Source organism: Odocoileus virginianus, chromosome 13, assembly GCF_023699985.2.
Source record: "Odocoileus virginianus isolate 20LAN1187 ecotype Illinois chromosome 13, Ovbor_1.2, whole genome shotgun sequence".
In the NCBI taxonomy this organism is placed as follows: domain Eukaryota; kingdom Metazoa; phylum Chordata; class Mammalia; order Artiodactyla; family Cervidae; genus Odocoileus; species Odocoileus virginianus.
Window position 1 is genome coordinate 2780361 of NC_069686.1, and position 15070 is coordinate 2795430.

The 15070-nt window shown below is 35.1% G+C and overlaps 1 protein-coding gene across 4 annotated transcripts in view; it reads right to left on the reverse strand.

Moving 5' to 3' along the window:
- Nucleotides 1–15070, reverse strand: part of GULP1 (GULP PTB domain containing engulfment adaptor 1) — a 313204-nt gene that overhangs the window by 170735 nt on the left and 127399 nt on the right. The window contains exon 1 of one of the 4 annotated variants that reach the window (XM_070475890.1): nt 4253–4365. The exons of the other annotated variants lie outside the window; for them this stretch is intronic. The gene's annotated coding sequence lies outside the window, so the exon portion shown is untranslated. Of the gene's footprint in view, nt 1–4252; nt 4366–15070 lie in introns of those variants that run through there. 4 annotated transcript variants of the gene reach the window in all.

Consider the following 15070-nt stretch of genomic DNA (forward strand, 5'->3'; position numbering starts at 1 on the left):
CAGTAAAATTTCAATGAATGAAAAGCTAGGAAATCTTTGCCAGGCAAAGATTATATGGAGTTCTTCATACTATTCTTAAAACACTTCTATACAACAGAAACTCCTTATTGAGAAAAGAAAGACTGTATCATAATTCCTGGCCCCACTGATTACCTATAGTGAAGGGAAGCTGCAAAGGACAAAGAATGAGCCCTGTCTACTTTAAGTATACATTGTTTAATTGATTAAACTTTGAAAAGAGGTAAATTTTTACTAAATTTTAAAGCCCAATTTTAAAATGGTAATTCCTTAGAATAAAAATAAAAGGAAAAATATGATCATAAATATGTATCTTGATGGTAGTATAATCACATAAACAAGAGCTATTTCTTGTGACTCTGAAACGGAACAATTTGACCCAATATCTCTAAGGTGATAGGTCATAAGGAACAAAAGGAAGTGCAAGCAAAACAAATTAACTTCAGTGATGGTATAGGTGAGACAATCCTGGCATTGTGATTCTGAGTCTCTTGTATATAAAGTTGGACAACAATCAGTTCAGTTCAGTTCAGTCACTCAGTCGTGTCCGACTCTTTGTGACCCCAAGGACTGCAGCACACCAGGCCTCTCTGTCCATCACCAACTCCCAGAGTTTACTCAAACTCATGTCCATTGACTCAGTGATGCCATCCAACCATCTCATCCTCTGTCATCCCCTTCTCCTCCTGACCCCAGTCTCTCCCAGCATCAGGGTGTTTTCAAATGAGTCAGCTCTTCGCATCAGGTGGCCAAAGTACTGGAGTTTCAGCTTCAGCATCAGTCCTTCCAATGAACACCCAGGACTGATCTCCTTTAGGATGGACTGGTTGGATCTCCTTGCAGTCCAAGGGACTCTCAAGAGTCTTCTCCAACACCACAGTTCAAAAGCATCAATTTTTTAGTGCTCATCTTTCTTTGTCCAACTCTCCCATCCATACATGACCACTGGAAAAACCATAGCTTTGACTAGACTGATGTTTGTTGGCAAAGTAATGTCTCTGCCTTTTAATATGCTATCTAGGTTGGTCATAACTTTCCTTCCAAGGAGTAAGCGTCTTTTAATTTCATAGCTGCAGTCACCATGTGCAGTGATTTTGGAGCCCAGAAAAATAAACTCTGCATTGTTTCCACTGTTTCCCCATCTATTTGCCATGAAGTGATGGGACCAGATGCCATGATCTTAGTTTTCTGAATGTTGAGCTTTAAGCCAACTTTTTCACTCTCCTCTTTCACCTTCATCAAGAGGCTCTTTAGTTCTTCTTCACTTTCTGCCATAAGGGTGGTGTTATTTGCATAGCTGAGGTTATTGATATATCTCCCTGCAGTCTTGATTCCAGCGTGTGCTTCATCCAGCCCAGCATTTCTCATAATGTACTCTGCATATAATTTAAATAAGCAGGGTGACAATATACAGCCTTGACGTACTCCTTTTCCTATTTGGAACCAGTCTGTTGTTCCATGTCCAGTTCTAATGGTTACTTCCTGACCTGCATACAGATTTCTCAAGAGGCAGGTCAGGTGGTATTCCCATCTCTTTCAGAATTTTCCACAGTTTATTGGGATTCACACAGTCAAAGGCTTTGGCATAGTCAATAAAGCAGAAACAATAAACAATGTTATACTCTATTATCTTCATTGGTACTGAGAGTTGTAAGTGAAAAGTGAATGTAGGTGAAAGAAGATACATATGTGAAACAGAAATAGCTAACTAAAACTCCACAGTCCTGATATCAAATTGGAACAATCAGTGTAAACTCTAGACATATTTTTATCTTTCAAAAGAAAGGAATGTTGAAAGGTTAGAAATAGCCAACTCCGGAAGTAATGAACAGTACTCTGGCACCCAAGTTTTGGTCTTAAAAATAGTGCTTCTCACTAAAGAACCAAAGTTCCTTGAACAAATGGCTGAGTCAATGTCTGAGACGAGAACTGTACAGAGTCTAAGTATAAGGTTTGAAGGCCCCAATGGAAAAGTCATCATCAATTAGAATAATAACTGAAATGCATGGAAAAATGTCAAATATGTCTAAATTCCTGAGCTAATAAGAATAAGGAAGGATAATAACTCATCCCTCAACACTGAAAAGAGCTAGAAAACAAATTCATCATTTCAAGAGCCAGCAAATAAAGGAAAAGAACCAACCATTTATCTCGACTTCCCCATGTAAACTATTTCATTGGTTAACCTAGAAGAGGATTTTCTTTAGAAGTATCCTGCTAGTTAAGTGTAAAAGTAATGACAGAATGCGAACGTACATTTCAATCCCTAATAAACTAGTGGAGCCATTGAGTATCAGTGGCTCCTTAACATCAAACAACAAAAAAGAGCAAAAATTACACTTATGAAAGAACTCTACAAAGAACTCTACACCAGGAAACAGATTTGCTGAAAGAAAATCAAACCTGATTCTGATCAAACCTCTATATCCAACTAACTAACATCTGTACAGAAAATTCAGAGAACTGAGGAATATGTTAAACTACTCCACAGGGTTGCCATCATTAAAATCCAGAGAGTGAGAACTCTCTAGCAAAAAGGAATGCTTTCTTCTACATTTATTTGTTACATGGAGGGTAGAAAGAGAGAAAGATAAAAGAGAAAATTGATTAAAAAGATAAAAGAGAAAATTGATTATAAAGACATGAAAAATGTAAGTTATGGACTTGTTAAGGAATATAAGTTATATTTAAAACAAGCAAATTGAAAACACTATGATGTTTATGAGGCAGTTGGGAATTTTAAACATGGTTAGCAATTGATGCTGTTAAAGAATTACTACAATTATTTTCATGTCCTAATGACATAGTAATTACACTTTAAAATAATTTTACTTTTAGATATTCACACACAGATACTCACAGATGAAATTAAAGAATGCTGGAATTTGCATCAAAATAGTATTAGGAGAGGGGTAAGGAAAGAGCATGTAGATGAACAGAATGTCCACGCACGGAAATTGCTGAAGGTGGGTGAGGGATACACGAGGGTTCATTACACCACTGTGAACTCTGCACATGTCTGAAATTATTCTTAATAAAAATTTAAAACAATTTATAACTACTATAGTGGATTCAACTAGTAATTTTGATAAAGTATTCTCTATACTACAAAATTTACACACATATAAAAATTTGTAAAAATTTTCAGATTAAAAGAGTTGCAATTTTTTAATTGGTATGTTTCATGTGTTAGTAGTCTGTAGTCCTCTTTGTCATCAGTTCAAATAACACTCTCAGCTACTCAGCTTTACATGCGACAAATGAATATAACAGACAGATTTCTATCATAAGGTAAAGAACAATTCCTCTAACAGTTGCACATTTAAGACACAATTATCTTTTAATATCTATAGTAAATGAAATACCAAAATATCCTGAAATGAGGCAAGGATACACTTGACTTTTAAGAAGGTTTATTTTTAGGACTGAAACTCAAGTGCACACACATACATATACATACACATATGTATATATACATATACATATGGTGTGGGTATATACCCATATATGCATATATATACACACAGAAACATATATACTTTTAAAAATAGAAACATGATGGAAGTCTGAAAATAAACAGAAATTTTAAAAGTGCTATTTTCAGCTCAACTTTATCTATCTTAAAATGCTAACTAACCATGAACATTTATATTTGTGTTAATGGTTTTGAAAATGATTTTGATATGTTAAATATTTCATAAAATACCTTTAACTGACTCTTGAGTTACTAAAATTATACGGAGTTAAAAAATACTAGTTAGCACAGAAATTTTGTTTTTCATATTTTTAAAATTTAATCCTTTGTCAGGAATTTTTAACAGAGTATGCTCTACAAGTGTATAGTACTATTAAAATGCAGTCAGATCACAGTCATGGAATCTCTGTAAAACTATATTGCTTTACTTAAAACTAATGAAAGAGCCTTATGTGTGTAAGCAACATTGTGCAGCACAAAGAATACTACATAAGGAAAACAAGTTCTAATTCTCACTATCATTATTTGTATGGCCAAGGGTAAGTCCCATATTTTCTAGAATTTAATTTCTTTTCATAGGGCTATTACATGGGAATAAATTGTTTCTACAGACATACTCAACAGTTTTAAAGGAATAAAGATATTTCCTCATCTTTAAAATGGGATGCATAACATCAATACTTTACTGTGCTCTTTGAGTATAGTGCTACAGAAAAGCAGGGATCAATTATAAGCAAATTGAGTTTCTCAAACACTCACCCTCAGCTGGTAGAACATGACTTTTTCATCCTCAGAAGCAATGAATAAACTGGAAACAGCTAAGGAGAAGACGCCATCCGTGGTTGACTTTTGAAAAGCAGACTACATGGTACTAAAGATTAACCTGAATCTCTACCTGATTTCTGAGCAGCTCATCTTCTAAGCCGTAGTTCTCAGAAAGGAGGTCAGAGAGATGTTTGAGGAGTCCAGGGGTCTGGAAACTGAAGCAGCAGAGAAATAAATAGTGCCTCTATAGGGTCAGTGCCTCTAATTAGCACAGGCACAGAGAAACTCTCCGCTTTCCTGTAGTCACAGTAAGAAAGAGAGTCTTATTACATCCTGTAGCCTGTGTGTCCTGGAAAAGGCTTAGGAAGGAAAAAGGTATTTTCAGTAACAGTTGAGAAAATTTCTTTTTAAATAGGTGCAGGGATTTTTTTGTTAATCAAAATTCCTGCCTGAGTTCAAAACCAATTAATAATATGTTATTAAAATTACCTATTTAATTTGAATGTTTATTTACTTTAAATAGATGTACATACATCTAATTAAATTAGAAAATGCATCAGAGTTTCAAATACAAAGTGAAAAGCAAGTCTAAAATAAGTTTATATTTTTAAATTTCATGTTTGCAAATAACAAATACAACATCAGACTGACAAGGCTATTTAAGTGTAGGAAAGGTTGAAGGAATGGCCTGTCATTCAGTTTCAGGAATTAAGTTGTGAACACACATATATATATCATATGTAAATTATATGTGTGTATGGTGTATGTGTAACACCTATGTATACATGTACACATACACATACATATGTATATGTACAAACCTGACAACTGAATTTATTCTTAGAAATTAACCAATTCATATACACAAATTTATTGTTTTTAAAGGGCATTGATAAGAACTAATTCCTAGTTGAACTATCACTAATTAGCACTTTAAATGAAATCTGATGAATTCTAGACTAAAATATTAAAAGGAATTTGGAGAATTTTGAAAGGAATAAATACAGTATTTAAAGGGTATTAACATATGTTAGAACTCGACATGGAACAACAGACTGGTTCCAAATAGGAAAAGGAGTACGTCAAGGCTGTATATTGTCACCCTGCTTATTTAACTTATATGCAGAGTACATCATGAGAAGTGCTGGGCTGGGAGAAGCACAAGCTGGAATCAAGATTGCTGGGAGAAATATCAATAACCTCAGATATGCAGATGACACCATCCTTATGGCAGAAAGTGAAGAGGAACTAAAAAGCCTCTTGATGAAAGTGAAAGAGGAGAGTGAAAAAGCTGACTTAAAGCTTAACATTCAGAAAACTAAGATCATGGCATCTGGTCCCACCACTTCATGGCAAATAGATGGGGAGACAGTGGAAACAGTGTCAGACTTTATTTTTCTGGTCTCCAAAATCACTGCAGATCATGACTGCAGCCATGAAATTAAAAGACGCTTACTCCTTGGAAGAAAAGTTATGACCAACCTAGAGAGCATATTAAAAAGCAGAGACATTACTTTGCCAACAAAGGTCCATCTGGTCAAGGCTATGGTTTTTCCAGTGGTCAAGTATGGATGTGAGAGTTGGTCTGTGAAGAAAGCTGAGCACTGAAGAATTGATGCTTTTGAACTGTGGTGTTGGAGAAGCCTCTTGAGAGACCCTTGGACTGCAAGGAGATCCAACCAGTCCATCCTAAAGGAGATCAGTCCTGAGTATTCATTGGAAGGACTGATGTTGAAGCTGAAACTCCAGTACTTTGGCCACCTGATGTGAAGAACTGACTCATTGGAAAAGACCTTGATGCAGTAAGGGATTGGGGGCAGGAGGAGAAGGGGATGACAGAGAATGAGATGGCTGGATTGCATCCCCGATTCGATGGACATGAGTTTGAGTAAGCTCCGGGAGTTGGTGATGAACAGAGAGGCCTGGCCTGCTGCGATTCATGGGGTTGAAAAGAGTCAGACACGACTGAGCGACTGAACTGAACTGAACTGAACTGAACTGAACATATGATGCATAAAAAAGTAAAGCTAAAGAGAAGCGAAAAAGTCAATAAAATATCAGTATGTCCAGTGGTTATTCAGTGTTTATGTACTATTGTGAATGAATTTTTTTTTTTAATTTTGAATTTTTTGACACACATATTGAGTCCTGCCCCCAAGACCTCAGGTGCGAGGCTTTGCACCAAGGCCACAGAAGTGGAGCCCAGAATCAAGGTCACCTCTGAAACCTACTGAGCCCCTTTGTAACTGTTGCCAAAGGCCCCTGATCACCACTAACAAGCTTCCTGACTCCCAATTAGGCAAAGATGCCCACCCCAATAAATACCCTTTAGCACCCCAGCCAATCACCCAATGCCAACCTTTTAGCAAGAATTTTCTTTGTCTTCAGACTATACAAATTGGCTATTAACGCACGAAATCTGTTGACTCTCCTTGGCCTGTCAGGAGGTCAGCCTGCTGAGCTTGCAGTACCCACTTTATCTCTGCTCTTTGTTCTTAACAAACTTACTCCCTTCTGAAATGCTTTATGTCTGGAAATTCTTTCCTAACCCATGTTTGGACTGCCTCAACAACATGAGAAATATTTTAAAAATTAAGAAAACATGAAGAAAGAGGTTTAACACTTTATCTTTGATTAAAAACAAAGAATAGCTACTTAGCTCTATTTGAAGTGCTCTTCTATGTGTAAGGAAAAAAGCAGTTAGAGTTATATTTCCAAAAATAAAGATGTGATTTTCCATTCTCTGCTCAGAGACCTTCAAATTTTCATTCTTCAGCTCTACCTGCCCCTCTTCCTATAAAGCTTTTCCTCTTGCATTGGAGTGCTCCACTCCCAAACAAATAATTACTCTCCCTATAAGCCTTCATATATTCTGTCACAGTATTTGAAATTATTAATTTATACATGCTTTCACTCTATTATAGTGAAATAAATAGATTCTCAAATGAAATTAAAAAAGATTCTCAAATGCAAAAGCTATTCCTTCCTTATGGTTTTAATCCCAAACCTGACACATATGTGACAAAATGACAAAAATAATCAACTGATGAATGACTAAATGGGTGGATGGAAGTAACCACAACAAAGAGCTGGTGATGATAACCCTTCATATTTTTAATCTGAAATTTTAGTAATAATGTTCTAAAAGAAAAAAAAATGGCATATTAACATTTTATCACTGTATTATCACCTACATCTTTCTGTAAACAAAACACACACACACATGCACACAAACACACACAAATATTCCATGTTAAATGTCAATTTTTAGTTTAGACACATATTTAAAATTTCATAGTTTGCACAGCCCTATGGGGGTAGGACTACCGAATGTATTAATGACTGTGACTGATTCAAAAATGTTAAATAGGGGAAATAAAAGCTCCACCTTAAAAGAACAAATCTGCTCTTTGTCAATGAGAGGGTGAGACCAGATAATCAACAAAGGTCCTCTGAATTATTTTAAAGAATTTTTCCCATGGCATCAAACTCCCATTAAGCTAAACTTTCACTAAGATTGGACTCATGTTTTACAAAAGAACAACTTTGTAAAGTGAAGAGAAACTAATTTTTCCAGTGAATAAATTTATATATGAATAAAATATATAAATAAAATAAATAAATGAATAAAATAGCACAGTTGAATAAATATGAACAAATTCTCTAGACAGTCTATAGTAATGTATTTTTTGCTATTTTTTAACTGATTGGAATAAATTATACTATAGTTTCCATTGTGAAAAACTGTTAAAAATGGATCTTCCTTCCTAACATGGATCACCTGAGCTATTTGCATAATTTAGAGTGTGTAAGCAATTTCTGGCACAGAATGTAAGGAAGTAAGTGTAAAGAAACCATTGGGTAATTCTAGCAAATAGCACTAGTTTGAACAAAGGCAACAAAGCAACAATCCTTTATAATCCAAGGAGACATGCTTTATTTTTTTTTTTTTTTTTTTTTTTTTTTTATTTTTTATTTTTTTAAATTTTTATTAGTTGGAGGCTAATTACTTTACATCATTACAGTAGTTTTTGTTATACATGCTTTAAAAGCTTCCAGCCGTTTCCTGAGAAGCACTCAGAGTCATTAAAAAGCAGCCACATTTTGCCATAACAGAGAATAGGAAAAGGAATTTCCTGTTGTAAGGAGTAAGATGAGGCAACAAAAACAGCCAAATTGACACTGTTTACAGACAATAGAAACACAACAACCTTTTATTTGTATAATGTCACTTCTATTCAAATTGGCAGGATTCTCACTGCCTCAGATTAACTGTTAAGTATTTTGAAAAATTTCCTAGTGTAGACAAAAAGTATTTTCTTAGCATCTAAAACTTTTTCAAAAACAGAAATTAAAATATCTTTTTTCAAAAACTTAATCTTCACCATTATGAGTTGGCATCTATCTGAGAATGAATATATTCTACCAGACTTTAAACATAAATGTTCAAGTATATTTATCCAACTATATCTGATGAAATGCAGTAAACGTCTTATATGTTTGGGTGCTTTTTATTCACTTTTCAAGTGAATACTGTAAGTTCAAGGGCTTGCATCTTGTGGCCTGTATTCATTCAATCCTGTCTCTGAATTACTTCTGACAGTCTCTCTTCCCAGGAGGTAGGACACAAAGTCCACAGATGGATACAGGTGAATTAGCACTGAGACGGATGCCAGTTCTCTGATTGTCAGTCCAGCTCTTCCATCACAAGACTAAACAGCACGAGATTGTTAAGACCAAAAAGGGCTACCAATTGAGTCCTGAAACTAAAAGTCTAGCCTCATGATTTGCTGTAATCAATCTGAGAAAAGACCTAGTATCTGTGTACTTTACTTACTCCAGTCCAGTCATCTCAGTTAACCTCTGGTTGGCCTTTATTTGATATATAATTTACATACCATACAGTTCACTCATTGAAAATACACAATTCAGTGGGTTTTAGAATATTTACAAAGTTATGCACCATCACTATCTAATTACATTTATGCCGAACATTTTCATCATCCCAAAAAAAACTCTCAATGGGAGAACAGAAGAAAGGAGGGGAAAAAGAGGAAGAGAGGGCTAGAAAGAAGGAAAGGACAAGAAGAGGAAAGCTACGCAGAAAGAACTTCATTTAAAAGTGAAAAAAATACTTAATAAAAATAAATATTGAAAAAAAATCACTGGAAATATAAATTCAATAACATTTTTAAAGTACATTTTTTACTTTATTCTAGATGATTATATATTTCCTTTCTTTTTCAAACTCAATATTATTATTTAGTCACGGGATAGGTAAAAGATTCCAGGATTAGGAACTTGTTTTCTAAGACAGAGCACTGGGGCATCTTGCTTTGGTTATATTATTTTGTAAACCATGAGATCTACTTTTAGCTGAGAATGGTTGCACTCATTTCATGTTACCTTGAGGAGATTTTCAATAATAAAGGTATTTTTATAACAGGCCATGAGATGTAACTAGAGACTCTCAGCTCCCTACATCATTTCAACCCTACTTCTGACTTATGATAGGGCTGTGACTCAGGGCTTACCATACCTGACATCTACCCTGTTGTTATTTAGTCACTTAGCTATGTCTGTCTCTTTGTGACTCCATGGACTGTAGCCCGCCAGGCTCCTCTGTTCATGGGATTTTCCAAGCAAAAAACTAGAGTGGGTTGCCATTTTCTTCTCCAGGGGATCTTCCCGACCCGGGGTCAAAACCCACGTCTCCTGCTTGACAGGCAGATTCTTTACCACTGAGTCACCTGGGAAGCCTAGACTTCTACTCTAGACCACCATTTACTTAGCTTAGCTTGGTGCGAATGAAAAAAGCTGATGATGCCTGTCGAGACTGAAGATTAGTTCTATCTGCTTCAGTTTGTCTTTGTCCCTTGTTTCTTGCTTTTTTTCAGAACTAGTTAGCCAGAGATTTCTGACTTAGATAATGTTCCAGTTGCAAGAGAGACTTGATGGCCACTTGGAATCATGTGACCAAGGCAATCATCTCTGAAAATAAAAGCCCTTTCTTCTTTTTCCTACATAAAATGAAGTGAAGTCGCTCAGTCGTGTCTGACTCTTTGCGTAACCCACCACACTCCTCCATCCATGGGATTTTCCAGGCAAGAGTACTGGAGTGGGGTGCCATTTCCTTCTCCAGAGGATCTTCCCAACCCAGGGACAGAACCCGGGTCTCCTGTATGGTAGGCAGACGCTTTACCGTCTGAGCCACCAGGAAAGTCTCCCAGAAAAACCTGGGGAGCTGGAAGTTGCTCTTTGGGACATGAGTCCACCTTCACCCCAGGATTGTCAGCTTCCTCAACAAAGCTGTCTTTTCTTTTACCCAGCACTTGTCTCTCGGTAATGGATTCTTGGGCAACAAGCAACTGAACCTAATGTAGATAATATTTCCTTTTATTCTTACTGTAACTCTCATTTTCAGCACTCGGTTAGCATATACATTCAGGTCTTCATAATCTTAAGCTTTTTAGTCTTGTGATGGATGGCAATCAGAAAACTGGAAACAACTGCCACTTTAATTCATCCCTGTTCACTTCTTTCTTCTCTTCCAAGGGCATGTTCTACATTCTTCTATTCTTTCTTCTCCAATTGCAAACACCTTTTTTGTAATTTGTTCTACATTGACAAAGGATTTAAACAGATATTAACATTTCATCTAAACATACTTTGAAATTTGCTAGGTCGGAAGAATAAGTGTCATATTCTTTAAATTATCATGTTGCTGCTGCTGCTAAGTCGCTTCAGTCGTGTCCAACTCTGTGTGACCACATAGACAGCAGCCCACCAGGCTCCCCTGTCCCTGAGATTCTCCAGACAACAACACTGGAGTGGGTTGCCATTTCCTTCTCCAATGCATGAAAATGAAAGGTGAAAGGGAAGTTGCTCAGTTGTGTCCAACTCTTCGCAACCCCATGGACTGCAGCCTACCAGGCTCCTCCGTCCATGGGATTTTCCTGGCAAGAGTACTGGAGTGGGGTGCCATTGCCCTCTCTATAAATTATCATGGGATTCTTCAAAAAGTCAACTTCCAGCAATTATTAATATTATTAAACTTTTCAGTATCTGGGTTGTATTTCACAGACAGATTATATGCAGTCCTGTAGTCTTCTGAGATAAAATTGCTTTATTACTTTGATAAAATAGGTTGTATCTGAGATTGTGCTAATTGACCATGAGATATACAAACCTTAGTAGCCTCTATGCTATAATCTTTTTTTAGAAAGTCCCTACAATGTGCCCTTTACTTTTGTCTTCAAAATACACAATTTCCTAAGATTTACTCCTTTTTCTATCAGAAACTCCAATGGACTATATGAAGAAAACTCTCCAGATCATATTAATCTATAGTAAGGAATCTTGGCTATTTGCAAAGTAATTTGGGACTGTGAAAATGAAGCAAATGAACTTTAAGTAAATACTGCTAAAAGTCATCTTTAAATACTTCATTCAAACATTTTAAGACATTGCACATGTAACATATATACCCTTGATATAATATTAGTGCATAAAACCAGGAACTATAAATTGTTATAAAGGAGTTATAATATCACCTATTCACTCTGTTAGAATTTTGTTTTATAATAATAAAACAGTCATGCAAATTAATTCCATTTAAGAAATTATAAACTAGTCTAATTATGTAAATTTTATTTTTTGAGAAGACCAGAACAATTTCTGTCATTGTATGGTTAAAAAATTTACATAGATTAAAATACATAAACTGAAATCATTTTCCTGTCACAAATGCTATTTTAGAATAGAACAAATTATAAGCCCCTGACATATTACAAAACCTCCTTCTAATGACTAATAGTGTTGAGTTCTAAGAGGAATTATCAAGCTAATGACATATTAAGCTTTTCCAGTTTCAGCATTCTTTTGAACACATTGGGAGGGCAAGCATCTCATCTGTCAAACCCTTCACTTAGTTCTTGCTAAATTAAGTTCTAAAAAATACACAAATTACTTTTTTTTCCAATGAAGATTACTGAAGTGTTATGCTTTGGAATACTGCCTACTGGCTAGAATCATACTAATAAGTCATAAAAAAGATTTGCCTAATAGTTACACAGCTGTAGTCAATATTTCAATTTAAAAATATATTTTGTTGCTTCTTTGTAAAGACAATCACAGAATTCAGTAAAGTAGACATATAACAAAAACTTGTCACTGACTAGAAACATATAAAAACCGACCATTAAATAAAATATTTTCCTTATAAAACACTAACTTAATTTTAATACATTAAAAAATGCAGAGTTTAACAAGCAAACTGAAATAGGAACATCTCTCAACAAATACAATAACCAACTTATATAATATGATTTATCTGCCAATATTCATTTTAATCATAATTAGTGTATGGGGTTAAGGTATAGATTTTTTAATTATTAAGTTCTTTAATTTAGAGACAGTGTCAGAAAACCTAGAAGATACATAAAAGGGATAAATTGACTTCTCTCAAGAAATACCCTGTCTTTAAAAGTAGTAATAAAGGTATCTTTCAATCATTCAGTCCCTTATTTAAACAATATTTACTATGAAATTACATTGTGGATTATATTATAATACAAGTGAGCAAGACAGAATTAAGCTATGCCTAATGGAATTTATACACCATCAGCAAAGACAGAAACGGGAGAAAATAACTCACACATAAGCAGAAGAAAAACATAATGATATATAGGGTATTATGGTGGCTTATTACAAGAAAACCTTAACTAGTATAAAAGAAATATCAAGGGGTCCTTTTTGGAGGAAGTAATGTTTAGACTATAATTTGAAAGATGGAATTGAAGTTTACCACACAGAAGGAACAGGGAAAGGTTTGAAGGTGTGCAAACATGACATTTAAAGAACTGAAAATAGGCCAATAAAGATGAAGAGTGGAGAAAGGTGGAAGCAGGAGCAATAGATAGAGCTGAAGAGATAAGGCCAGGAAGAAACCTGTTTGGTACCTTAAGCCTTGCAATAGGAATCAACTGAAGTTGACTGGGAGATAATAAATCTGCATGTAGATTTATATTTTAATATATTCATATTGTTGAAGAAGCTTCTAGAAGTTAAAAAGCTGTTGCTGTAGCTCAGGCAAAAGATGATGGTAGAGAAATAAGGCTGTCACTAAGAATGGAAGCAAATGAATGCATTATATTTTTTAAAAAATTAATGGATAAGATTCAGTGTCTGAAAATAAGGGGGTGTGAGAAGACAGACGAAGTAACCGCAGAATTAAAGTTTCAGCAGCAGTACAAAGCCCTGGGAGATTTGGAAGAGTGGACTAGTTCTAGGACACTGATACAGGCCTTCCAGCCGAACAGAAGCTGCTCACCTGACTTGATACAGTTTTAGATTAATTGTTTAATCAAACGTGCTGTTCAAGGAGTGTAAGCCTTTCATGAAAGCCAAAAGTTGATCGGAAACCCATCCAAAGATTCAAAGTGAAAGGTGAAAGCATGATGCTTTTGCACTGAAGTGTACATTGGGTTAATCATCAATAAAAACAAGGAACTGTTATGCCATTCATTAAAGATGAAAGGGAATAACGTAATATTTAATTGGGCTTTGCCAAATCTCCATTTTTTTTTATAAAATTGGGGACACAAATCCTGATCCAACAACATGGAATCACTACAGAGGAAAGATAAATGATATTCAAGGTGAACTCCAAGAAGTACCAAAAAGCAGATAAAAAATGAGCATAATCTGTTTGTAATGCTAACTGAAAATTTTGTAGTAGCAATTTGCAAGTATGAAATATTTAAACATCATAGCATCAGTCATCTCTTAACTACATTTTGCATCTGTTAGATGGTTAAGGAGAGAGTATATATTATCCTGAGATTAAAAAAAAAAAAGCCTCAGGAGGAAAATGCTTCCTACTATTGGAGTATTGGAAGAGAATCACTGAATCATGCAAATTAACATGTTGCACATAAATTGATGCTCTGTCTCAAACCCAGCAGCAATTCAGGTTCAAGACAGCAATCCTCTGATTTGACTTGCCATAAAAAATTCATAGAAAATACTGTAATGAAAGTTGCAGACTTATTAGCCCAAAACGATGTGAGTGACTAGAAGCAGTAACTTAGCCCTGTCTTGGGTGTTGCCAACATGTGAACACACATGTTGTTCTATAAAATAACTGAAAATAGTTCCAAATGTAATCTATAAAACTTATAGATATAGAAAGATTATGTTTAAGATATGATCCATGATTAACCTCTCAGAGAGACTTCAAATTGTATCCAATATTCATAGCAGCATTATTTACAATGGCCAAGAAATATTAATACAAGCAATCTAAGCTTCCATCAAAAGATAAATGGATAAAGAAGATGTGGTATACACACACACACACACACACAATGGAACACTACTCAGCCATAAAAAGCATAAAATTTTTGCCATTTGCAGCAATATGGATGGACTTGGAAGGAATTATGCCCAGTGAAATAAGTCAGAAAGAGAAAGACAAGTATTGTATGATACATGATACATTTACATGTCTAAGCTAAAAAATAAAATAAAGTAGTGAATATAACAAAACAGATGCAGACTCACAGATAAAGAGAATAAGCTAGTGGTTACCAGTGGGAAGACGGAAGGGGGGCTGCAAAGGAGTGGGCTCTTAAAAATATATGCTAAATAATATACATTATTGTCTATATTCATGCATTATACCAAATCATACTGACTAGTTACTGAAATGCTTGATTCTGTACAACCAAAAACAGTAACTTAGCAATTTTGCAAGTTGCAAAAAACAAAGGACTCCAGAAAATTTCAAGTTTCACTAGCATTGTAAATATC